This window comes from Lepisosteus oculatus, chromosome 4 (genome assembly GCF_040954835.1).
Source record: "Lepisosteus oculatus isolate fLepOcu1 chromosome 4, fLepOcu1.hap2, whole genome shotgun sequence".
In the NCBI taxonomy this organism is placed as follows: domain Eukaryota; kingdom Metazoa; phylum Chordata; class Actinopteri; order Semionotiformes; family Lepisosteidae; genus Lepisosteus; species Lepisosteus oculatus.
Window position 1 is genome coordinate 45555578 of NC_090699.1, and position 25243 is coordinate 45580820.

Here is a 25243-nt window from a genome sequence, read left to right on the forward strand (position 1 = left end):
TCCAGAGGTCTCCCGCAGAAAGTGTCGCTCTTGCAGGTTGTGGGTCGTTTTGACTGTAACCCGAGCCCCAGCATTTGTTTGCCTGAAGATAAACCTGGCAGTCCTTCAGATGGGCCGTTGGCAGGATGTGTGGCCATTGGTGCCCATTTCCTGTGATTACCATTTGTTCCATACAAGTGCCCTCTAATGGAGGTTCCTGAGATCACATTAGGGGTTGGAGCACACTGCTAAAAACCTAACCAAATGCCTAACCAAAGCTTTACCAAATTGAATAATTATCCTAATAAAAATGTTAACTTTATAGCTAACAATAAAGCATAGTTATAGTTATAGTTAACATAAAATGTTAATATTAAAGTTTATTAATAATAAAGAAATACTGCAGTAAAATCAGTTCAGTTGTGTTACTCCGCGATGCAAAACCTACAGTAGACATCTCAGGGATGAAATCCCATGAAAGCCAACGTGAGCTTCGCATTATACAGACATCTTTCCCCTACTTACCAATCACGTATGAGCCAATTCGCGTTTGGAAACTCACGTAATGGCAGAGATCACTGTATTAGACTTATTCAGCAGGTACTTTCTCCATCATGGCAAACACAAAGTTCTCTCACAAGTACTTGTCTGCCAGCCATGTGGCTTCATCATTTTAACACGTCAGCTGCCTTTACAGCAGTGTTTCCAACTTCTAGCCGGATCTTGTTAGATCACGGAAGTTCAGCAAGGTTTGGTCAGGTCAGTCCTGGGCTGAGAGACCACTAAGAAAAACCTAGTTGCTGCTGTAAGTGTTGTTTATTGGTGGACCAGTAGGTGGCGCACTTACCCGTACCAGAATTGCCAGACCAATGCCCCAGTCTTGTCGGGGACGCTGCTATAGCCCCAGGTGTTGTCTTTGGGGTTGTCAGTCTGAACTCCAGAATTCAGCTGGTAAAGCAGGCTGCCACTCCCCAGTCTCTCTCTCTCCCCCTGGTTTGCTATGCAGTGGGGCTGCTGTGTGTCACCCAGGTGAGGCTGTGTGTCTCTGGGAGATGGAGTGGGGCCACTCCTGTGTGTGTAAGCGCTTTGGGACACTTACTGCATGAGTGAAAGTGTTTTATAAATGCAATTCAGTATTAGCCCTGTAGAATAATATGATGGGCTCTGAAGGTATTATACTGGAGCCTAATTGTTCATATCCTGTGGCTAGTGCCAGCAGAATAATGAACCTGTAAGACTGTGGATTAGAAAGGAAGAGTTTGCTACATGAGGTGCTGTATCCTTTCCAGTATGTTTGGAGCAATTGCATGGCTGACACTACAGTCTGCTTTTAAAAAAAATAGTGTCTTTCCTTTTATTTTTATCTCTAAAGCAGGTGGCGACAGTAAACAGCAGACGTCTGGTCTAAAGCTTGTTTCATACCCTCTCACACTTGTCTGCTCCACTCAGGTGCTTACAACCTGAATTATCATAGATTTTTTTATTTTTCAATTTTTCAGTCATTGAATTTTCAATGATTTTTTTCCCCTTGATTCACATAACATACACCACAACTTGAAAGAACAAAAACATTCTGATTGTGAAATGACAATTCAGGAAAAATTAAAAATGGAAATATCTTGATGTATTCACCCCCCCGTGTCCAAACTTTATTAAAACAGCGTAGCTGTGAATCGTATTGGGTATGTCTGTATCAGCCTCACACATCTGGATTGGGTATTTTTAGCCCGTTATTCCTGAAAGATTTGTTCTAGCTCTGTCAGCTTCGATGGGGGTCATCGGAGAACTGCAATTTTCAGGTTCTTTTTGCAGATTTTCAATGTGATTCATGTCTGGGCTTTGACTGGGCCCCTCAAGGACCTTCACCTTCTTGTTCTGTAGCCACTCCAGTGTCGCTGGAATGAGAGATCGTTGTATGCTGTATGCTTGGGGTTGTTGTCCAGTTGGAAATGAAACAGGTTCTCCTCAAGGGTTTGCTTGTATTTGACTACATTCATTGTTGCCTCTGTCCTGACAAGTGCCCCAGTCTCTACACTGCAAAGCATCCCCATAAGATGATGCTGCCACCTCCATGCTTCATGGTGATGAGCTTTGCTCAGTTTCTGCCATGCATAGCACTTTGCATTCAGGTCAAAGAGTTCACAATTTTTTAACTCTTTGGATTTCTGTAGTTCTGTTAGGGTGGTCACTGGATTCTGGGTCACTTTTCTGATCAAAGTTCTTCTTACCTGGTTGTTCGATTTGGGAGGCTGGCCTGCTCTAGGAAGTGTCTGGAGGGTTGTATATTTTTCCCATTTCCTTATGCTGCACCTACTGTAACTAGGCTCCTGAGAAATGTCAACATCCTAGACCCCTCCCCCTATCTATGCCTCTTCACAGCTGTATCACGGAGTTGTACAGACAGCTCCTTTGTCTGCATGGTGGAGTTACTGCTCCGACATGCACTGTCAGCTGTGGGACCTCTTTCCTCTGAAGTCATGTCAACCAGTTGAACTGACTACAGGTGGACTCCATTACAGTCTTAGAGTGATCTCACAGGGAAATCTGATGCACCTGGCCTCGATTTGTGTCATAGCAAAGGTCAGAAGATTTCAGTGTTTTCTTTTAAATTACACGTGAAACATTTCAAGGAACTTTCCATCCACTTTGACATTATGGAGCGAATTTGTATAAATCAGTGACAAAAAATCCCACATAAACATGTTTCAGTTTGGGTTTGAGCTACTGTACATAACTTTTTAAGAAATCCAAGGGAGTGCTTTCTGAAGGCACTGTAACCCTTGAATAAAGGCTCTATATGCTACAACCTAAATCTGTTGAATGTAGTTCCTGGTTAGCCCATCCATATTGTGGGACTATTCAGAGCTAACAATTGGCCATTGTAGCCCTGTGTGTAGCCTTGAATTTATGTCTGTATTCACCACAGTCTCCCTCAGAGCTAGGAAGATGTTCCTTTTGACATTCAAGGTGCAGTTCTGACTAAGTGGCATTACTTGCCAGGGAATGGGTTCTTTCTATGGGGACTGGTTGCAATGCAGAATGGACTGACCAAACAGATAGCAGAATGCAAGTCTCATCACCCCATCTGAAGGTTGTGCACCCCAGCCTGCTGAGCAATGGAATCAGTGCATCTTTTGCTATGAGAAGAGAGGAGGATGATGGGGTGGGGTGGCGCCCTGAATTTGCAAATTAAATTTTTCTATGATGATTTACAAGTTCATTTTTTCACTTTCTGTTTGTTAAAGCACAGGCTTGCCCTCAGATTGCTTGCCCCCTGGTGGGGCTGGCATCAATTGCTTGTTGAATCTGAGTCATACAGTACTAAGTGAGGATTGATTAAAACATAATCCAGTTCAGAATGACCTAATCCTGCATGAGCTGTCTGTTCCGACATTCAAAGAGTTGTTGGATGCACAAGTTGCAGTAAGACTGGCATCACCTCATGAAAATAGCTGTCTTTTGTCTTCCCGTGTTCAAATAATGAACTGGTCACAAGGTGGAACTTTCAGCCACTGTACTTCCATGTGCTGTATGTGCATTAATGTCAGTCTTCTTCTTCAGAGTCTGCCTTAAACCCTGCATGATTCTTTATGCTGTAAGTCAGTCTACCGCACCACAAATTCTCGAAACTTGGTGTACGGAGAAATCCTCTGTGAATACGTCTAATACAGAAGCCACAAATCATGTTTCTAATGCATGTCTACTCACACAAAGAAGTCACACAACAAGAGGACAGAGTGGCAGATCATGGGAGCAAAGTCCATCTTTGATTTTTTACAAAATCCAACAGGGTGTGAGCAATGCCTCTGAGTCCCAGCCTGTCTGATCCTGACAGTTCCGCATATGACACATGACACACATGTGAATCTGTCACATATGACAGAATAGCTGTGAGTATTCTCTCCCTCTCTGTCTACATGTGCAAGTAACGTGCCTGTTTCTACAGAAATATCTACCTATTATAAACAGTCACAAACATACAGTATCTCCATCTCCAACAGTTAGCCATTAATTGATTGTTTGGTAATATAGTGTTCAGTTTAGCTATACAAATGAGATCATGATACTCCATTTTTTATGTTTATTAAGGATGCATTCATCCCTGTAAGTGGTCATTAATACTTCTAGTGCATTCACCATCTTAACATACAAAGGGAGGGACTAGGGATTTTGGCAACTCCATAGCTGTCAGCGGAAATAATTGGTTTCGTCATTTATCTTAACTTCGTGTATGTGCTGGAAATTGCAAGTTACGATTATTCCAAAATAAAATGTAGAAGCATCAAAGACGGGGGCTTCTAAATCTTAGACTAAATAAATCAGTGCGGAGTGCATTTCCCATTGTAAGTGTCCTGCTGCAGCCCGGCATTTCTGACGTCACGTCTGTCTTTTTGGGGGCTAATCCTCCTGATAACTGGCAGTGGCAATTATGCGGATTAATGTGATCAATTCCAGAGCGAAGGGGCCATGACCGTGATGAGTTAGAGCTCTTAACAAAGATGATCTCCTGTTTATAATCCCCAGCACGGCGGCACCAACAAGTGTAATCCGAAGGAGTGCAGAGGACTGTGGGTATAAACTCAGAGGCTCTCAGGCACTCTGGACCTGGCAGAGGAGCCCCAGAAACACTTTTGAAGATCCAAAGGCTGCACAATGGAAATACATGAAGTGCATTCCTTTTTCTGGGCATATGTGTATATCTTGTGCCACTGTGATTTTATTCAAAAATGTGAAAAATAACTAAAACATGGCTACTTTGGTGTTTAGAGATGTATCCTCACTTCTGATCTGCGTGATCAGCTGTGCTCACTCTCTGAGGCCAGCTCACTGGAGTAGAACAGGGTCGTCTACTGGTGTGTTGCCTGCAGAGAATCACTTGATTGCAGCTCTTGAAACAATGTCTGTATTACTCATAAGACAGTACAGGGGGAGTGCTCTCTCAACTTAATCCTTCAAGGAATAGGTTGTGCTCAACCCAAACAAAGCCAAGGCTTAGGCAACCTGGGTGAGGAGACAGGTTTGTCACTGATTGTCTCGAGCCAGAAAAAGCCCTTGTCAGCACATTCAGAAGTCCAGTGAGGAGGAAGTGTCAGCCCAGCTGACAGGGTGCTGCACTGTTTCTAAGATAGAATGAGTTTGTTCAGTACTAACCCAAACAAGAAACAATACTGATTGCGACTGACATGAAACAGATCTAGGATAAAATGAGTCTGACCCAGGTGCTGTGCTGTTTTGAAGTGGACAGTCATCTCCGTTCTTCAGACTTCAGAAGGAGCTCAGAGAAGTGTGGTGATGGGCTTGAGGTTCAAGAGTTTTGAAGTTTATTCCAAGTTTCCTGCAGGATCTGCTCTTGTATGGAGTCTGCTCTGTACATGCAGCAGGAGGGCCGAGCGGCTACCGTCAGCTTTGATCTCTGTGCTGTTTTTCAGGCTTCTCGGGGGTTTTAAATAAATGGCAGTGTTTATGCAGACCACATGTTCCCAGTGGGCACCTTCTTTTGTGTTCCCAGTGGCAGGTGACACCAGCGGGGGAGACTAGATTGTCATAAGTCTTCTCCCAGGCTTGACCACGGCCTTCTTTTCTGAACTTTGAGTCACCCCTCGTCAGCTTGGCTCGTCTCCCCGTGTGGTGACTGCTTGGCCAAAGCGGAATGATTTAGAAATGCTGGAGGCAGCGAAAGGCAGACTCTCCAGGTGTGAAAGTGTGTAGTGTTTGTTCTCCCTGCAGCTGTAGAAACATTTGAGTGAGGCCATGAGGAAATGGCCTCCCGGCTCCTGTCGTGTGAGCTGTAGACTTTGAGTTTAACATGGGTTTTCATGCTAAGAGCTAGTTAAACATATGATACTCAAGTAGTGGTTCTGATAAAATAGCTTAAAGTTGATCCACTCTGAGTTGCAAGGCATTTGATCATTTAACAAGGGTAATAACATTTAAACATCATTCAAACCTCAGTGAATGGGCACCTAAGGCACCCTATGAACAAGCTTTACTTTTTAGGTTGGACAGTTTTCACATTGGTCCTATATTAGCAGCAATGGTAAATTACTTCTGTGCACTACTGTTCATCACCAAGCCTTCCTTTAATAAATCCCTCAGTCTCCTGCTCTGGCACATGACCACCCTCAATGACATCATCAGGGTTAACCAGACTGGTTAGAATTCAACAATGGCTTCTTTCTCCACTTCCCAGTCCTGAGTGCTGTTTATTTCTTGGTTTCAAGCACTAGTGTATGAAACCATATATGAGTTACTACAGTAAATACTGTATATGAGTTATTGCAGTCATTTTGTCTTGTAAAATAAGGGATTTATTAGGCCTTTCATGGAATATAATCATGGAAAGGAGGGTTTGAAACTGATGCTTTTCAACTTGGCATCTTGGAAGTAATGTATAGTATATCTGGAGTTACTGTACATCAGTATCTGGATGAGAACTGCATGGTGGCACATTCGCCATCCTTGTTGAAGCATACCCTGTTGTGTGCCTTGCTCTGTATTTCCTCCTTTCCTGAAGCTCATGCACAGTTTCTTGAAGCAGTCCTCCACCATTTTAAAGTGAGCTGGCAGAGATATCAGTATATACTGTACCACATCACACAGCAGTATCTGGTAACTTGGCCTGTGCGTGAGCAGGGCCTGATGCAGATGCTCATGCTGCTGGTTGACATTTATTGCCCAGATGCACAAGTGTCTTGATGCTGGGTCACTCTGAATTTCAAGGGCAGTAGTGTCCTGCTTACTCCTCCGATTGTGACTTTGACATAAAACTGTTGTGAAAAGAATAGATTCCTCTCAACAGTGGAACACGAACTGAAGGACACAAATAGAACGTGCATTGAAAACTGAGAACAGAAAGCACTTCTTCACCCAAAGGCTGGTGGGAGTCGCGAACAAGCTTCCCAGCCATGTTGTTGAAGACGAAACCCTGTCAACAGTTTGATGAGATCGGAGAATCAGTTAACTACATCTAACCACACAGGCTAGATGGGCCAGTTGGCCTCCTCTCTTTTGTGACTGTTCTTATGAAAATAAGTGGAAGCTGACTTCAAACTGTGAACAGTTTTGTGGGAATACCCTACCTTCTTTGGAGGATTTAGGATTTGTTCAGTTTATAAATCATTCAGCATTCAGTGCCGGGCTCAAAACATTGGTGCACATCACCAGTAATGTCCAGTGATGTTTTCCATTTCACCAGACTTCAGTGTGGAGTCCAGTGGGCCCAGTGATTAAAACAGGCACTCGTTGTCATTCAGACTCCAGGCCCTGTTGTATTAATGCTGCCAGGGGCTGATTCAGATGGCTGTTTGACTTGCTGTCCTTTTGCCTTATGGTTGAAGGCTCAGGGTTAAGTCTCAGAGCTCCTTACAGAGGAATCCTGTAAGATCTTGCAGTGTCTGCACAAGTGGAAAACTGGCGGCCTGAGTTGTGATCACTGCTGAGGTGGGAAATGTCCGTCTCCTTCTCTCCATAAAACACTGACTCACCATATGGTGCACAGCTGGCTATCTCTCAGCACTAGTCCATGGCAGCGTTTCCTGTCGAGCTGAAGAAGCTACAGTCACATCTCTGTCGCAGAGCCTGAGAGCCGCGCAGTGGTGCTGTGGGAAAGGGCACGGACAGGGGTGGGGAGGTGGGGATCATGCCAGACATCATGTGTTCAAAAATTGTAATGAATGATGTAATCTATTCCCTTCAGCCAACCAGCTCCCTTTTCCGATACAGCCTCTACAGGATTAGATCATTGCAATATGAGTAGAATTGTTCCTTCAGCTAATGGATGCTTCCTAGATTAAATTTAGAATTAGAAAGCAATCATCAATAATATATTTGTGGGAGGCCGAGGAACGAAATAGTGCAACACTCTTTCTAGTTTGAAGAATTTAAAAATTTCCGCAGTTGCATTGAATTGATAAAACTTCGCAATGAGCATTTCCAAGCAAGGCCTTCACAAACAAAAATACCATAAACTAGGAAGATGTGAGAACTGAGTTTTCATAATAAGGAATTATAGTGAGCTAAAGGAGAAGCCAAAGAGAAATGAACAGCTGGAAAGCTGAGAGAGTGGGTTGCAGAATCTCTCGGCTCAGGATGGCTAAAGTAACTGAAGGGTGAGAGAGAGAAAAGGGTTTGAGTGCTGCAGAGAAAAATCAGCTCTGGCAGTGCAGGAGATTATCCCACCAGGGAGTGGGCAACTTGGAAGTTGAGAGTAACTTGATGCTAGCTCTCCACTGCAGCTTCCCCCATACAGAGCCCAGAAAGACAGGACTCAAAGGAGTCTTTTGGTTTATCCAGCTCATTTTCGCACCCAGGATCTCATCCAGCTGTTTCTTCAAAGAAGCCAGGGTATGGGCTTCAGCGACATGGCTGGGTACCTTGTTCCATCCTTTCCATCCCACAACCCTTTGGGTAAAGAAGTGCCTCCTTGTTCTTGGTTATAATGCACTTCCACATAGTGCAAAGAAATACGGTTGTGTTAAAATCTTAAGATTATTTTGGAGTCAACAGTATTATAAGCTTCTGTGCACTGGCAGAGCATGGGTGTGCTGTGCCCATCCTTGCCAACACGCATGGCTGAGGAGAGGCTCATGGGAGCACGAGCCCTTTTTAATGCTTGTGCGGGTCTGCATCAGAAGGGGGATAAATGGGTGAGGGTGACCTACTTTGTTCGGGAATATGAAACCATACAAGCCTGGATGCAATTAAGGTCCAAGAATACATATACTGTAACAGTCGAGAGATGTTTTTTTAAACTTTCGTTTTGTTCTTGACGCCATGCATAATGAGTTTAGACAGAGAAGAAAGAGGTCAGTACACTTTGGTTATAGCTGACGCCTCTGTTCAGATTTGGGGGGGGTGGATGGGAATTGTGTCTAAACAGATAATATATGTTCCCTCCCTTGATATTCCAGGGACCTGGGAATCTCCAGTCTGGGATTGTAGAATCTGTTTTCCCTAAAGCCCCCCTTAATTCCCTGGAGAGGCAGTTCCTCTCTCCTCCCCCTGATCTGCTGTGCAGTGGGGCCGCTGTGCTCCACCAGGTGGGGCTGTACAGCAGGAAAGTTCTCATCCGCACAAATGCATTGTGCTTTAAAAGCCAAGTCTTCACGCAAAGTATTCATGATTTAAAACAAAGAAGATACAGCAACACCAGACTGACAGCCCACAGAACAGTGTCTGCTTGGACAAAAGGGGAGGCCGTGAGAAAAATACGATTGGCCTTGAGCTCAAACGAGTGTGTGGCATCACTTGTGGAGAAAAGAACCCTTCTTAAAACTGTTCAGAGAAGATACATTGACAGTGCTCAGAGATGAAGTAAAGGCCTAGCAAAAGAGAAGTGTTTAACATTCTGGGTAGTAAATTGTTAGCTGTAAGATTACTGTTTTCCTTCTTTCTTTGTAAGAAGCGTTTGGATTAGGCCTTGGACAATGTGTTTGTTTGTCCAGAAGGTGGCAGTGCTGTGCATCTCATCCTCCTCATATCTAACCTTCCCTGAAACACATCTTTTGCTGAAGACAGTTGTGATCAATTTAAATAAAGATACGAAGGGTTTTTCCTGGATACTACCCAGCTGTTTGGTCTTGAATGGTTTGTCTCTGTCCAGGGTAATGTAAGGTAGATAACAATGGCTGAAAGGTTTATGCCCTGAGAGAAGCGCCCCAGTGTGAGTCTGGGTCCAGCTGCTTCCGTTGTTGCTGTGCAGCCTTTAAGCACAATGCCTTAATCACCAAGAGCTCTGCTTTAAACAAGAAGAGCAGTGCACGCAAGCTGCTCTCCCTCAATCTGAACTCTTGGCTCATTTTGACTGAGCCATTGAACGACTAAATTAATTACATTGTAATTAAAATAATTTTATTTTAATAGATACAATAACCAGACTTTCTTTATAGAGAATCTTTCTTTATAGAGATCTTTCACTAAAGGAGAGAATGTATCAAATACGTGAGACAACACGAAGCACAAAACTGAGCAGGCACAAACACAGGAATATCTTATAGGCTGAGTTCGGGCAATAGTCTCTTGTGGGCACACTTGTTAATGGATGTTTGCTCTGTTTTCACAGCTCAGCAGAGGAGCCCAGGTGTGGCAGTGTGGACACTGGGCCGCCATGTTTCCCAGCCCGCCCTGTGTATCCAGGGCCAGTAGAGGATAAAATCTCATTAGCAATTCAAAGTAAGTTGATCTCTTTCTTAAAAACGTTTTTATGTAAAAATTAAATCCCCATTCGTTCTTTTAATGAACTACACACTCAAGGTAGAATCGGCAGTGATTTTGAGACGTGGCTGTCTGGCAGTGACTGTCCCCTGAGCGAGTGTGTTTATTGTCAAGGTTGCTGCTGAAAGAGATGTTAGTGGGGCCAGCAGGGGGCACTCACTCTGCGGTCTGTGTGGGTCCTAATGCCCCAGTATAATGACGGGGAAACTATACTGTAAAAAGGCGCTGTCCTTCGGATGAGATTTAAAACTGAGGTCCTGACTCTCTGTGGTTATTAAAAATCGTTTCTCGAAAAGAGTAGGGATGTCAATCCAGCGTCCTGGCCAAATTTCCCATCGGCCCTTACCAGTCATGTCCTCCTAATAATCCCCATCTATGAACTGGCTTCATTACTCCGTTTTCCTCCCCACTAATAGCTGATGTGTGGTGAGTTGGTGAGTGTACTGGTGCACTATGGCTGTCGTTGCACCATCCATAGTGGTGGAGGGGAATCCCCATTACCTGTAAAGCGCTTTGAGTGAAGTGTCCAGAACATTACTAGATTAGTGTAAGCAATTATTACTATTAAACTTCCTAATCGTCCCCCGTATGAGGTCACAGGGTTAACAGCTACAGCACGAGTTGTGAAAATCACACAGTAATAAAAATATGCAAACAAAATTGAAATGGAAAATGTAATGGACAAATTATTTAAAATAGAATTCCATCCATCCATTTTCTAACAGCTTCTTCCACTTCAGTATAGTGGGGGTCCTTCATAGGGCAGACAGACACAAACACACACTCACACTATATTTTCCTATAAACCATTTAACCTATCAGTATACTTAAAGACTGTGGGAGGAAACCCACACAATCACAGGGAACATTTACAAACTCCACACAGACAGATCCCCAGGTCCAGTATTAATCCCAGGGCTGGGAGGCAGTCTGTACCCTTTTCCTAGTTTGGGTGGCCATATCTTCACCCCTGCTAGTAGAACCAAGCACCAAAAATATACAATCGAGTTTTCAATTATAAATGGAAATATTTTTCGTTTTCAGTTGTTGTAATGAGGCAGACTCTATGTACAGTCCATTTTCATTACATCCCTGCATCATGCTGTGTGACATTACATCACATAATATAATAGCAAGCACAAAACAGAGCACAAACATCGCACCTGATGCCTGTAGATGAGGAAGTACTATAGGGAACTGGGATGAATGCTGCTGTTGCAAAAACTCTTATTGAAATATGGTTTTGTTTTAGGAAAAAATGTACATGAGCTGATGCATCCTGTTTTCGTGCGTATGCAATAAAAACCTGGCTGAAAAGCGTGTTCATTACCAAAGATCGTTCTCTGAAAACAGTTCTGGTAATTGGACCTGTTTTCTTTCTGAACAGATGTCCAACATCCAGCGCTTTAATATTTATCTCACCAGTTATTTTTAGCGTATTTGGATTTCGGGGTGTCCTGATTTCACTCCCCCAAGCCTGTGAGCGCGGATGTCCAGTGGAGAGGAGATGGACGTTGATGAATGGGCTGGCTTTTGTAGGTCATTGCTTTGAAATGGTTGTCCATGGAAAAGCCTGACTGGCACTTTGAAGTGAGTCCCCTCACTCTGGCCAGGCCTGTGATGGATGACAATTACAGTGCTGGTAGCGCTGGGCCCATGGTCTGTATAGCTGGGGTTAGTGGGCAGTGGCCACAGTGCCAAAGGTCAGGGCAGCTTGACCGGCCCCCGCTACTGCCAGGAGGGGGGACAGCGATGTGTGGTGCAGGCGGCTTTCAGAGCAGGGTTACTGGGGGCTCCACCATCACAATAGAGCCCCCGGGTTGGTTCGGGGGAGACTTGAACAGCCCTGCGAGGCTACATTTTTGATGCTCGGATTGACTGGGGGGGGAGATGAAATACGTTGGCAGAGGAAGGATGATGGGGAAACAAAAGACGAGAAGAGACCTAGCATCCCATCCCTCCAAAATAGATCTGCGCTGCTGTGGGAGTATGAACAGCAAAGCAGTTTGGGCCCGTTGTCCTAGTTTGGGTGGCCACGCTTTAGCCCAGCTCGGTTCATCTTGCAAACAGAAATAAAAATGCGTTAGGCCTAGTAATTCTAATTGTGTTGCACAGTAGAAATGGCATGCTGCAGAAAGCCCTAATTCTGATTCAGACAGCCGTCCTGTGTTGCTGGATCGAGGCTTGGACAGTTCCAGTAACTTCATGGCTCTGGCACACCAGATCACTGCTCTTGTTTTTGTGCTGAACTCCTCAATTGCAGTACAGTCAACCCCCAAACAGCTGGGGAGGTTGATTAAGAATCTCATGCAGCCTTTTCGTGAAGGACTCAGGGATCCATCTTCGACAGCACGGGTAAGAGTCTTGTTCCACCAACCCAAGAAGTGCTTCCTGTTTTCTGTCCTAAACGCACTTCTTCATCATTTCTCCGAATGTTCTCAAGTCCTCCAGAAAAGAGCTGCTGTCTCTCGCTGCGCAGGTCAGTCGCATGTGGGTGTGGGCTGTATCAGTACTTGTATTTGGTGGTGTCCCTTCTGTTGCGGGCATGATCAGGTTTAATTCAGTCTACGTTGCTGTGCTTTATCCCCAGGTTGAGGTGTGGTACTTGAAACCAATCTCTCTGTGGCTCTAATGACATTCTTCTGTTAGTCTGACACATTGAAATAACTCAAACACTGTGGTCTAGCCTTGATTTTCAGGCTGAAATTTCCAAGATGCATTAGGATCCTTTAGCATACAGATGTTGCACGTCTTTGCTGTGATTTCTTGGTTTTGGGATGAGAACTTTTAAACTCCTCTATAGTTGAGCTGGTGTACGCTTGGTAAGAATGGCATGACCAGGCTGTTGACACACCCAGCTCTTGAGAAGTGCAGCAAAGCCGTGCTGGAAATGAAGTAAAATTGAAATAATGAAATCAAGTTTGCGGACTGACGCAAGCCAGTCCTATAAACACAGGGATACTTACGTTGCCGTCACCAAGTTAACAACAAGCTTTTGTCCGATTTGCCCACTCCTCAGTTCGCTTCCTGAAGGAACCCTATTTATTGTGCTGACTACAAGCAGTCTTTATCGCTCAATAATTCTCTTCTGGAACCCCTAAAAGAAACCTTTTTATTGGAAAAATCTGACCCGTGCAGCACACTCGCTGTTACTGCCGACACCCTTACTACTGGTATCTGGAAATCCTAGGCCTCTCGTTGTGTAGAAGGGTTTTTTCTTATCGTTTCTTAGTAGGACTTTCCTAGCTCTCAGGATACACCAGATCCTGTCCTCTGATTTTACAGAGCGCTCTCATCTGCGGGGGTCCGTGGCGCTGGTGGGTGGGAGTGCATGTACAGGGTGCCTCTGCTGGCCCAGTCAAAAGCTCTTTATTTTTGTGGGTCTTTGGCTGGAATCTCTGGGATGGATGTGGTCTACAGGAATACAGGAATACAGGACAGCACTGCGTTGGGGTAGCTCTGCCTAATAACACGTCAGAAACAAAAGTGGCCCCGGTCACCAGCGTGCTAAGAGTCACTAGAGAGTGAATTAGCCCTCCTGGCAAGGCAAACAGCCCTGTCGCCCAGCCTGCTCCTGCCCTCCCCTGCCTTTGTGGCGAGATTTATGATGGAGCAGTTGCGTCTCTGCGCGGGTGTGCTTCTCTTTTATAGGCGTCTTGTGTTACATCCTCCTCTCTGTTGTGATGAAGGTGAGGTGTGAATGAACAGGCTGGGCCCCCCTTCACCAGCCCGACTCAGCCTCCCCCAGCGTTTTAATGTGTGTGTGGACTCATTAAAGAAAGAGCCTTAATGGAAACTCAAACGTCCTGAAAATTAGACAAGAGGGGGTTATTTGAAAGAGCAGCGGAGTCCAGGATTCCCCAAACCCGACGAACAGCTGGCCCACTACCTGCAGGCTAGTGGTGATGTCAGCCAGGGACTGGCTGCTCTGACCAATCAGTGCTGTAGCTCCTGTAGGTTGCTACGGAGCTTGTAACATATCTGAAGATGATTGGCTACACAAATGGGCCGGTCAGAGAATCTGGTCACTGTGAGCCAGCAAGGTGTTGGCACAACTGGCGATTCCAGAGTGGCTGGGTACATTAGATATGGAAGGTAAGTTCGAAGTTCGAAACGAAGAAGGCTTTTGTGATTCGAGATGGGCGCTCTTTTCTCTATGTCACTCCCACCACTTCATTCACATGTTGCCCCGCTGGGATTTGATGTGATCGCTTGCAGGCTAAGAACCACACAGCTTCAGAGAATTTGACGCAACCTGGGTTTCAAGGGTGGTGACATCAGTTCTATAACCGATTCAGTAGCACTGAGGCCTGTCACATAGCGGGTTCCACCTTCAGCAGATTGTGTCTGTGTCCGTGCTGCACAGCACCCCTGACACATTAAAATGAGCATTCAGTCTCAGTGAAGGAATGGTAGACATGATACAACATAGTTTCAGTGCACACAGGGCCTGAAAAAAGTGCTCTTACAGGGGCTAATGATAGTACCACTGAAGCAGAAATACTGAGGAAAAAGTACAGCATTATTTTAATGTAGAAGAGCCTTATACAGATTTTATCATCTTGTTCTTTTCAGTCTGGAAGCCTGTTGTATGTGAGCTGATGGTACTGTATAATTTGCTGAAGTATCTTTTAATAGATTTCTGAATCATTACATATTCCAGCTTCAATTACAGTATATACCCTAACTATTAAAGCAAATGCTTCAGATAGACAAAAATGATTTTAAATCTGAAAAAATGTATTTAAAAATGCACTGGTGTGTAATGTCATAGCATTGCTAGTGCTGTGATCGGTTGCTCTAGTGAAACCGCAGGTGGTTGTGAAATTCAAAGCTCTCTGTGTTGTGATCGCAGTACAGAGTGGGAGAATTAGAGGAGGGAGACGTGGTCGAAATAGGAGTGTGTTTGGATTTTCTCGTCCTCTTACTGTGGGGGTCAGTGCCAGAGGCTGAGTAGAGCCTGTCTGAGCACGTGCTGCGCCTCTCTATGGGGTTTTGTTGTCTGATACTCTGTCTACTGGTGAATACTTTGCAACAGAGCTCTAAAAGGGCTCTGAAGTCTGAAGGCTCTGGAGTATGAAGACATGGAATCGATTCAGAACCTCGTGAGCGGTGCTGGTTTGGTTTCAGTGTACTGGTTGTTGTTTTCCTGAGTGGATGATAAGTGTCCGACTCAGATCCCCCAGCAGAAAGAGAGGTGGAGCAAGGGAGAGGAAGATGAGGTATAGACTCCGATTGAGGGGGTGGACATGCATGTTTTCCTAGTGGTGTGTCTGGCTCTAAAACACTAAGATCCTACTGCATCTAGTTAGGTGCTGCATTAGGCTTAGTTCTAGAAAAAGCATATTTTGAAAAATGACCCCTTTGAAGTTAAAAGAAAATACATTGTGCTTAGATCAGAGCTTGTCCCACATCCTTTAGATTGAATTTATGAGTACAGCACCCCCCATTTGACTTGTTTATATGGCTAAGTGAATATTATTGTATTGTAGTATTATTGGTAGAATACAACACCTTGCTGAGGATTACCCTAGCAGTGCCTGGCTTCTAAACCTTACCAGTACTCCAGTCTGTTCTGAAAGCTGTTTAATGCTTTCATCAACCATCATAATATACAATAGGTAAACACAGGGTCTGCCGTGTCTCTCGCTTGCGCACAGGGTGGGTCGTGTCTCTAGCTCATGCATGGCAGGATGCTCTTGTCTCTCCATAGAGTCGATTGTGCCTCTCTACTGGGTCTGCCTTTCCTCTCCCTTGCACACAGGGTCAGTCATAACTCCTGCTGGCACACAGCATCGGTTTTTACTTTAAGTTAAGTGAACTTATATCCATGAGAGATTTAACTGAAACCACCTAAATAAATCAAATGACGATGCTGCTGTTTTTGCTGAAAACCAGCAGTACCGCAATTGCTGTGGCAGGGACCTGTCATGTTGCAGTGGGCAGCTGTGTTGTAAATATCTGCCATCCAGGTTTCCACGAGACCCTTTTAGTTCAGAGCTCTCTGATTCCAGTCTGGGATGTGTCATTAGCTGGTTGTGAGCAGAGTGGCCTAAGAAGGGGCACGTGGTTGGCTGCCATGTTGAGGTGGGCTCAGAGCTGGATCTGGTTGCTGCAAAACCACAACCCCTGAGAGAAAGTGTAACTCTACAGCCGGTGTCGCACGACATGTGGTGCGAGGAAGTGCTTGCTTCATGTGGTTGGTGTTTCAGCCTACATCCCTCTCCTGATGAAACCAGAGGTGTAGATGAGTCCTAACTGTGATCACTTAGAATGAACATGAATCAGGACCTGCTTAAGTACAAGGTACTGTTTCGTATCGAGGCTGATGTTGTGTCTCTGGTGTTCAAGGCTGCTGATTTTAAAGTGGCTTGGTCCCCCTCTAACCACAGGGCCCCTGATCTCGCTTTCTGCCCCCTCCCATTCCCCCTGTCCTGTAACCGGACAGAAAGCGCTAAGTGGCAGGACCCTGGCTGGGGGGTTTCTTTAGAAGATAGCAGGCCTCTCATTATGCGGATCTCGGTCTGGCTCTGTGTGGCTGAGCTGCTACAGCCAGCTCAGGCTAATCACATCACTCATTTCGAGGGGATTAGACAAGATCTTTGGCTTTTGTCCGAGAATGTTATTATTTTGCTTTGAAAAAGAAAGTCCATTCACATCATTATTTTTAATGGTGGCCTTAGTAGGGGGAGGTTTTTTCTCTTAATAGAAACTCAAGGAAATTCATTTCTTTTCTTGAAAACTGTCACACCTCCCCCTGCTAATGAAAAGCCCCCCCCCCCCTCCTCTGATGCTTTTTAAAATGGGCATAATATTGCATATTAGTCATGTAGAGCTACACCAGCTTAGAAGCAGTTAGACATCAGGCACATGCTTGTAGAATTTATGGGACACGGTGTTTATCATACTTAATCTTGGAGGTGTTGTGCACTTGTGTCATATGCTAACATACCTTGCCTGGGGACAGCCTGTGCTTGTCAAACCAACTCGTTTCCACTGTGCCTGGGGCAGAACACACACGTACAAGCCTGCAGCACGCCGCCACACTCTTGTGACTGTGTCAAGTAATTCACTCTGAAAAGGGTGAGGAGTTGACATCCGTGGGCAGAGTGCTGTATTCTGAAGAGCCCCGTTTTTTATCCTGATTAAAAAAAGATGCCGTTTGCAGTTACAGAGGCTGTGTCATTCACCTGTCAGCCACTTCCAATTACAGCAGATACGCTGCTGCTGCTAGTTTATTCTGAAAGAAACAGCTTCAGAGGCAACATCGCTAAGCCTGTGTCTTTCTGTGTATGACTGTGTGCCTATGTGGAAATCAGGATAGTTCCTGCTTAAGGCCACATCACTCTGTAAACACGCAAAGTTTACTCTATGGCCATCAGGCACGAAACGCCAGTGACGCCAGCACTTTCACTTAGAAGGCATTGCTTTGTGAGGCAGGACACGTGAGACACTGATGTTGTTGGGAGCTGCAGGCACCTGGCCGCTCCTGAAAGCACCACCTACAGTACTGTACAGGAGCTGAGCACCCCATTCCTGTGTGCAAGAATATGAATCTGTGGGTCGGTAACGGGATCTGTGCATGCATCGAAGTCAATTTGCTCTGGAGACGGAATTTTCCAAAACAAACAGACTGAAGCCGTTCATCATCGTGGGCGAAGATCTTGACACCCTGGAAGCCAGTCCTGCGAGCAGCTCGCCTTGCGAGACAAAAATCTAACAGATGGTTGAGCTGTGTCACGTTAGAATTTGGGCTGGATTTTCACAGAGATCCTGTGAAAAGTCAAGCTTCCACTGCGAAACAGCTGAGGAGGCCTCCGGCAACGTCCCCCGTGGTGACATTTGCTGAGAACCATGGGGCTTTCTAAATGTTGCGTGTCTTCATCTTGGTAAACTTTCATAAGGTTGTCATTTAGAAAAGTTTGGCCAACGCAGTGCACGGCATTAACCCTTTTTTTCCCTGCGCTGGGTTAATCGAGAATATTAGTAATGGAGGCCCCTGGGCCTTCTCCTCCTCCTTCAGCTGCTTGGGCTGGGGGATGTGAAGGCAAACTGAGAGAGAGCACAAGCCAGGGCTGTTTGGAAGAAGGGAACCTGTGTGTGAGTGAGAGGGAGAGAGGGGGAGGAGGAGGCCGGGACAGAAAGTGAGAGGGGAGGGAGGAGAGAAGAGAGGTGGGGGTGGTGCCAGGGCAGACACTGGAAGAGGAGAGGAAGGGGAGGGAAGAGGGGGAGATCTCATTCAAACTCCTTGTGCTGCTCTCTGAGCGCACACACGCTCCAACGCCACCGGAGGAGGCGCGCACACACAAAGGGAAGGATAAGTTCGGGAAAGAGGAGAGAGAGAGAGAGCCAGCGAGGGAGGCAGAGCAGTCTCGAGTGGCTTCAGTTCCAGCTGGGTCTGTGCGGGCTTCCCGAGGACAGGAGACAGCCATGCAGGAGCCGGTCAGGGGTACGTGCCGGCAAAGACCTCGCTCACTCCAGCGAGTCAGGGAGAAGGGGAGAGAGGCGTGGGGGAGAAAGTGCAGTGTCTGAATGAACTGCACACTTCTCTGTGGGGCTGCGAGTCCAGTGATGGGGTGGGAGAGAGGGGGGTGGGAAAGGGCAGGCGTCTTCAGATTTCAACAAGTTTCCAGCGTAAGAACTCCCCGTCAGGGTGTCAGCCGTGTGAAACGGTGATTCTGGGAGAGTGGTGTAGCTGCCTGAAAAAAGAAGATGGAATCGATATTGCCAAACGGCTAACTAAAATATGACGCCTGATGGGGCAACATTTTTTTTAAGCTCAGCTGTTGGAAAAGTGATTTGATGTGAGGGGTTCTTTGTCTGCTGACTTTAAAACCGAAAAAGGCGCAGACAGTTACATGCAGAGGAAACCACGCGAGGAATGTAGAGTTTGCCAAGGGTGTTTGGGAGGAAAGAGAGAGACAGTTAAAGAATTATTTATCGCAAACTCTGCCTGTGTGTGCTGTGGAATAGGAGACTTCAGAAAGGCCTCTAGTTGATGTGTTTTACTGTAACTCCCAGGATTTTTTTTTTCCACTTTAAAGGACTTGGTAATGTCGCTGATATTTGATCAGTGCTTGGGGAAGAAACCATCTTTCATCTTTTGTGGCAGCCGGGAGGCAGGCTTTAAAGGTGGAAGTTTGAGATGGAAATAAAAGTTGTATGTGTGTTAACTCGGAGGCAGAAGAAAGAGTGTATGTTCGGCTCGTCCTAGGACAGCACGCTGATAACTGGCCTGGATGGAGGCTATGATCCTGTGTCCACTGCTTGTAAACAAAGGGGTACTTCAGGCCTGCTAGTGTTGAAGGGGTACTATGTCCGAGGACAACATCTGTTTGAAAAAGCTACCGGGTCTTCTTTCAGATTCATAGACTGGTGCATTTTTATTAACTGTGTTAATGGTAATTATTATTTAGAGTGTGTTTCTTTGGTTTTACTTGAAAGTGCTTTTGCAAAATGAATGGTAAGGATCCTGGCTGGTGTCAGCAACTGGTGCTTGTTTACTCTGCAGGCTTCTCAAAGCAAGTTTATTTTGCTAGAGCTGTTGTGAAACTTCTCCTCTTTATCAGCTCTTTGTTGCCAGCTGAAATTGACCGAATTCACAGTTCTGCAGTGTAGTGGTGTTATGATCTGGGTTCCCTGAACCTTGTTTTCAGTGGTGAGGACATCGTCTGGGTGTGCACTGTGTTATTTTGCAGCAGTGTAACTATCTGAGGTCCCTTTAGCAGCGTGTTTAGCGGTGAGGACACCAGCTGGGTGTGCACTGTGTTATTGTGCAGCAGTGTAGCTATCTGGGGTCCCAGAGGCAGCGTGTTCAGCGGTGAGGACACCGGCTGGGTGTGTGCTGTGTAGTAGTGCAGCAGAGTAGCTATCTGGGGTCCCTGAGGTAGTGTGATGAGAGAAAGTGATGAAGAGTTAAAACAGGAGCTCCAACAGGAACCTCACTGTTGTTATACCACATCAGAGCAAATTAAAATGAGGCTCCTGTTTCATCACCAAAGGCTTGAAGTCCAGTTTGGGAGCTGTGGTCCAGAAGTTCTGTAAGTGGACTCCAGCATATGGGGTTCTCTCTCTTTCGTTGCTTGCTAACACAGAGGTGAGCTACAGGTGTCACCTTGGGAGAAAATGGAAAATGTGGGAAACTGTAACCTCCAGCTTTAACTGATTTAAACAAGTCATATAGTGTTACTAATAACTCATAACCCATCGAGAATCTTTGGAGAGTGATGTAATTTGGACCCGTGCCTGATGAAGGACCTGTCAGGATTGAGGGGTGCTGTATCACATGATTTCCAGGGATTTCCTGCACTGCGTTTGTCTCCGAGGAAGGTGCCACACACACAGTATAGCTGTGACTCACTAATCCAATTTGGGCTCTACAGAACAAATCATCACTGTGGTGGGCAGTCTCCTGACAAATTTTTCATGGAACATGTTTATGAAATGGGTTTTGCACCCGCTAAGAAACAGCAAAAGTTATTTTATTGTTATCCTGTTGAGATCCTTTCTCTGGCAGTGGCCCGGATTGCTCCTGAAAACTGCTGTGGTATCCCATAGCCCCAGTTAGCAGCGGAAGTGTGTAGAGAGCCTGGGTTCCAGCTCAGTTCCTGGGAGGTTGGGGGCTGATCCTGCTCTGTCTTGGAAAAAGCAAATCAACAGAACACATTTTTTTTTCCTTTCACACATAAATGCCAATGTGAAAATCGGTGAACTTGGAAAACAATCCAGGCTGAGTCAGTGTCTGCATGAGAAACTCCCCGATCTCCGCCTGGTCCTGGTGGGGTTTTGTAAGACGCTGTGACTGAGCAGGACAGATTGAGCCGAAGCTTGGGGAAGGGTCAACAGTAAAGGTAGAACAGAAGTAAGAAATTGTATAATTAGTATTTATAACTATGGCTAGAAGTGGTAGTCTGATAAAGGTGTCAAAACCATTATTCTTGCAGTGAGAACAGACCTGTAAGTCAGCAAGGAGCTGAAACAGGTGGGGGAGTTTCTGATTTCTTTAGAAAGGGCCAGGAGCTCTCTTGTCTCTTCCCCAGTCCCAAATGTTCTGGAGTCACATGTTCTGTTTGGGATTTAGGTCTTTATTCTGCCTCTGTTGGTGGGTGGGAGGATTTAGACTGGCCTGAAGAAGGAGTCCGGAGGATGTGTTCCTCCCTCTCTGTGCTCGCTATAGGGAGCCGGGGCTGTGTGTGGAGATAGGGGGGTGAGGGTCGTCTTCTAGATCGATCACCCCATCACACGATTCTCCCAAACCCTGTGCCTCACAGTGTTTTTCACCATGAAGAGAAGGTCTTTTTCCCCGTGAATGACTCTGAATCTGTCTACTTTGTATTAAATGTGACTTATACGTGTAATTTGAGGTAGTGATGTTGGGTCTCCTATGACTAAGGCTCCAGGACATCTGTTTTAGCTGGGATGCATGAGCTGTGGAATGCACCATATCTGAAAAAGAGGTAAATAGGTTATTATTTTCCTATGAGATAATCGGGAAGGAGGTTGCGTGTCTTTTCATATTCATTTTTAGGTTTAAGAGTCTTGTCAATTACAATGTGCATGTTGCGGAGAAAATACAGTTCTCCACACTCAGCAGTGTATCTCCTGCCAGCACATCTAGATCAGGCTTAAGGCCAAGGTACCAGCTACTGCCATGTTGGTGCCTTCTCTCTTTGGTGCTTGTTGTTATGTCACATTTGATGTTTGAGTTACTTTTGTAAAGCGGGTTTCTTTTTAGTTAAAAGGGCAGAGGTCTGTATGAGAACCCTTCTGCAAGAAGACTATTCTGAGAGCTTTTTGAGAACTAAAGGCACACATTGCAATTAACTGCATCGTACAGCGCCCCTTTGTCAAGACTGCATTCGTAAAATGCGGTTCTTCCCCCGCGATGACAGGCCTCTAATGGTGTTTTTGGTGTGAGTGGTATGTGCTCCTTTGTGAAACAGTTCACAGAGAGTAGAGCCGGGATGCTGGGATCCCCTCCCACATCTCTGCTCGGTCCTGAAAGCTTGTCAGTGGGAACCTGTGTCTCCCCCCTCCCCTCGGCTGTCGCCAGTCCTGCTTTCATTAGCAGCTCTGTAAACAAGAGCCCCCCCAGGCCTGTACAGATCTGCCTCAGTGCCTTTAATATGAAATACCAGGAGTGGGAGGGCTTTAGGCAGGCTGTGGGCAGTGGAGGAAGGCCTTCTCTTTCTGTCTGGAGAGAGATCACACATGCCCTAGCTCACACTCTCACAATTTTAGAGCTGGAAACTGTTTTATCCATCTGTCCATCCATTGTCTAATCACTTTATCCAGTTCAGGGTCACGGGGGAGCCAGAGTCTGTCCCGGCAAGCAACCAGCTCTAAGCGGGGTGTGTCACCCTAGAAAGGACACCTGTCCATTATGGGGCGCACACTCACACCAGGACCAGTTTTCCCAGAAATCAGTTAACCTACTTGCGTGTCTTTGGGAGGAAAACCCCGCAAACACCCAGATAGCACCCCAGCAACTGAACCCAGGGCCCCAGTGCTGCAAGGCAACAATGCACACCACTGCACCACCCATGTTTTCACATCTCCCCAACAATTTCCAATAATCGATGCAGCTGAAACAGGCAGATTCAGAGCATAATACTGGGATCTGCTTGACTGTCCACCTACAGTACAAGGCCACCTACACTTGCAAAGATGCTATTGAGGATGGAATAAAATTCCTTAAATCCTGCTGTTTGACATACTGTATATGCTATATTCTGTAAATTGAAAGCAGTTTTTAGGAGTCATATGTTCTTCAGAATTGTCTGCAATTTAATTGGTGTTAAAAAGTTGTGCTTGCTCCTTTGTAATAAGACAACAGGGATCCTTTGTTCACTTTGTAAAACGTGTCGGTCTCTTTTTTCCAGTGTTTTCTTAGACTGTTGCGAAACAGTAAATCCAATTTAAGCACTTGCCATGAGACGAGGCCTTTTTTTTGTCTCCCAGTCCTGCTTTTATCAGGAGAGCTTTTTGAAATGTGTACATTGTGTACTTTGGCATTGCCCAGTGTCCTTCAGGCTGCCCACAGCTGCTGCAGCTGAACAGTACATAGTGATTACTGGTTAGATGACAGGAGAGACGCTTCTGCTTAGTCAGTAACTTTTTTAGAACTGATAGAAGTCTGACAGCACTTCAACTCCACCTTCTCGTAGGAGACCATATAGCCTGCTGACTGTCCTGAATTCAGGCTGTGCGTCCCAGGGTCTACTCACTCTGAGTTACCCTGAACTCCTGTGCTGTGTCCCTTAGATGAAACTTCAGACTTGTGGCCTCTTTTGAAGTATTCCTCTGTGATAGTTCCGGTTTATTACCTTCTAAACAAGTAATTATTATAATTACTTATAATTACTATATAAACTTTCTGTATATAGCTCTTTTCTGTTAACTCCACTCAAAGCTCTTTACAGGTAATGGGGACGCCCCTCCACTACCACCAATGTGCAGCCCCACCTGGATGATGTGACAGCAGCCACAGTGCACCAGAACACTCACCACACATCAGCTATCAGTGGGGAGGAGAGCAGAGTGATGAAACCAATTCATAGATGGGGATTATTAGGAGGCCATGATTGGTAAGGGCCAATGGGAAATTTGGCCATGACACTGGGATGACACCCCTACTCTTTTCGAGAAACTCCCTGGGATTTTTAATGACCAAAGAGAGTGAGGAACTCAGTTTTATGTCTTATCCGAAGGACGGCACCTTTTTTTTACTGTATAGTGTCCCTTTCACTATACTGGGGCATTAGGACCCACACAGAAGGCAGGGTGAGCACCCCCTGCTGGCCCCACTAACACTTCTTTGAGCAGCAACTTAAGTTTTTCCCAGGAGGTCTCCCATCCAGGTGCTGGCTAGGCTCACACCTTCTGAGCTTCAGTGTGTTGCCAGTTGTAAGTTGCGGGGTGTTATAGCTAGCTGTTGGTGTTACTGTTAGTTTTTTTTTTACAGTAGTTTTAGTTTTTAGACTGAACCTTTTCAGTCTTGAACATAGAAAAGACTATGGGGGGACCTGATTCAAGAATTCAGAATCCTCAAAGGCATTAATAAAGTCAACCCAGAGAACCTCTTTAGAACCGACAGTGAAACACAAACCAAGAGGGCACAAGTGGAATCTACGCAGAAGTGCACAAGAATAGGAGGTGTGTCCTTACCCAAAGAGTTGTAGGAGTATGAAACTAACTACCCAGCCATGATGTTGAAACCAATACTTTGGCTTCTTTCAAGAAACGGATTAGATCCTCAGATCAGTTGAGATACTAACTTCCACGCGTGTTAGATGGGTAGAATCCCCTCCTCTTGTCCTGTTCTTTTTTTCTTATGTTCCTTTCTGTACTCGACCTTGCCTCTGTTTTCCAGCGCCTGGGTTTGCGCCTGCATATTGTGTTCGTTTGTCTTGAGTTACAGTAAATGTCTTCGACTGCCTATTTTTAGCTGTTGCTGCAGGCTGCGTGATTACGCAACCCACTGACCTATCCCCCCAAGCCCTGCTTCATGCCAGCACCCTCACGTGTTTCTGTTTAACTGGTGTTGTCTTCAGAGCCCGCCCTGACGCTGGGGGAGCAGCGCATCTGGAGGTTTGTGCTGCTCTTGGAGGAGTGTAGCTGGTGAAATAGGTGCTTCACGAGACCAAGCAGTTCGCTCAGCAGTAGTGTGATTGATCCCAGGAATTACAGCGAGCTGTAATAAAAGTGTCTGGGTACTGTACTTAATGACCTCGTAGTACAGAGTGCTGGTGCTCTGTGGGTATTCTAGGAAGGTGACATGTTGAGGTTTTAGCCATCTGAACAGTCCCATCATTCCCAGTCTCCAGTTTTCTGTGCATGTGAGTGTGCGTGTGTGCACACAGCAGCCTGACGCAGTTGCTATGATTTATTTCTTCGCCGTCTGTTCAAGCTGAATGATTCAGAACTTCTCAGTGCACTTAACAAAGGGTAGTCATATGTGCTGAACAGCTTTCAAACAAGATAATTTTCACGTTTGGGTCACTTGAAAATGTATCACTCTAGTGCTTGCGTATTCATTTTGCACCCCAAAACA

The 25243-nt window shown here is 45.6% G+C and overlaps 1 protein-coding gene across 4 annotated transcripts in view; it reads left to right on the plus strand.

Annotated features, from left to right (window-relative positions):
* LOC102693689 (leucine zipper tumor suppressor 2) overlaps positions 1-25243 on the plus strand; it is an 84044-nt gene that overhangs the window by 25697 nt on the left and 33104 nt on the right. For 3 of the 4 annotated variants that reach the window (XM_069189277.1, XM_015347845.2, XM_069189278.1), the window contains one exon: positions 10040-10149. The gene's annotated coding sequence lies outside the window, so the exon portion shown is untranslated. Of the gene's footprint in view, positions 1-10039; positions 10150-18420; positions 18641-25243 lie in introns of those variants that run through there. The other variant, XM_015347846.2, reaches the window with a different exon arrangement.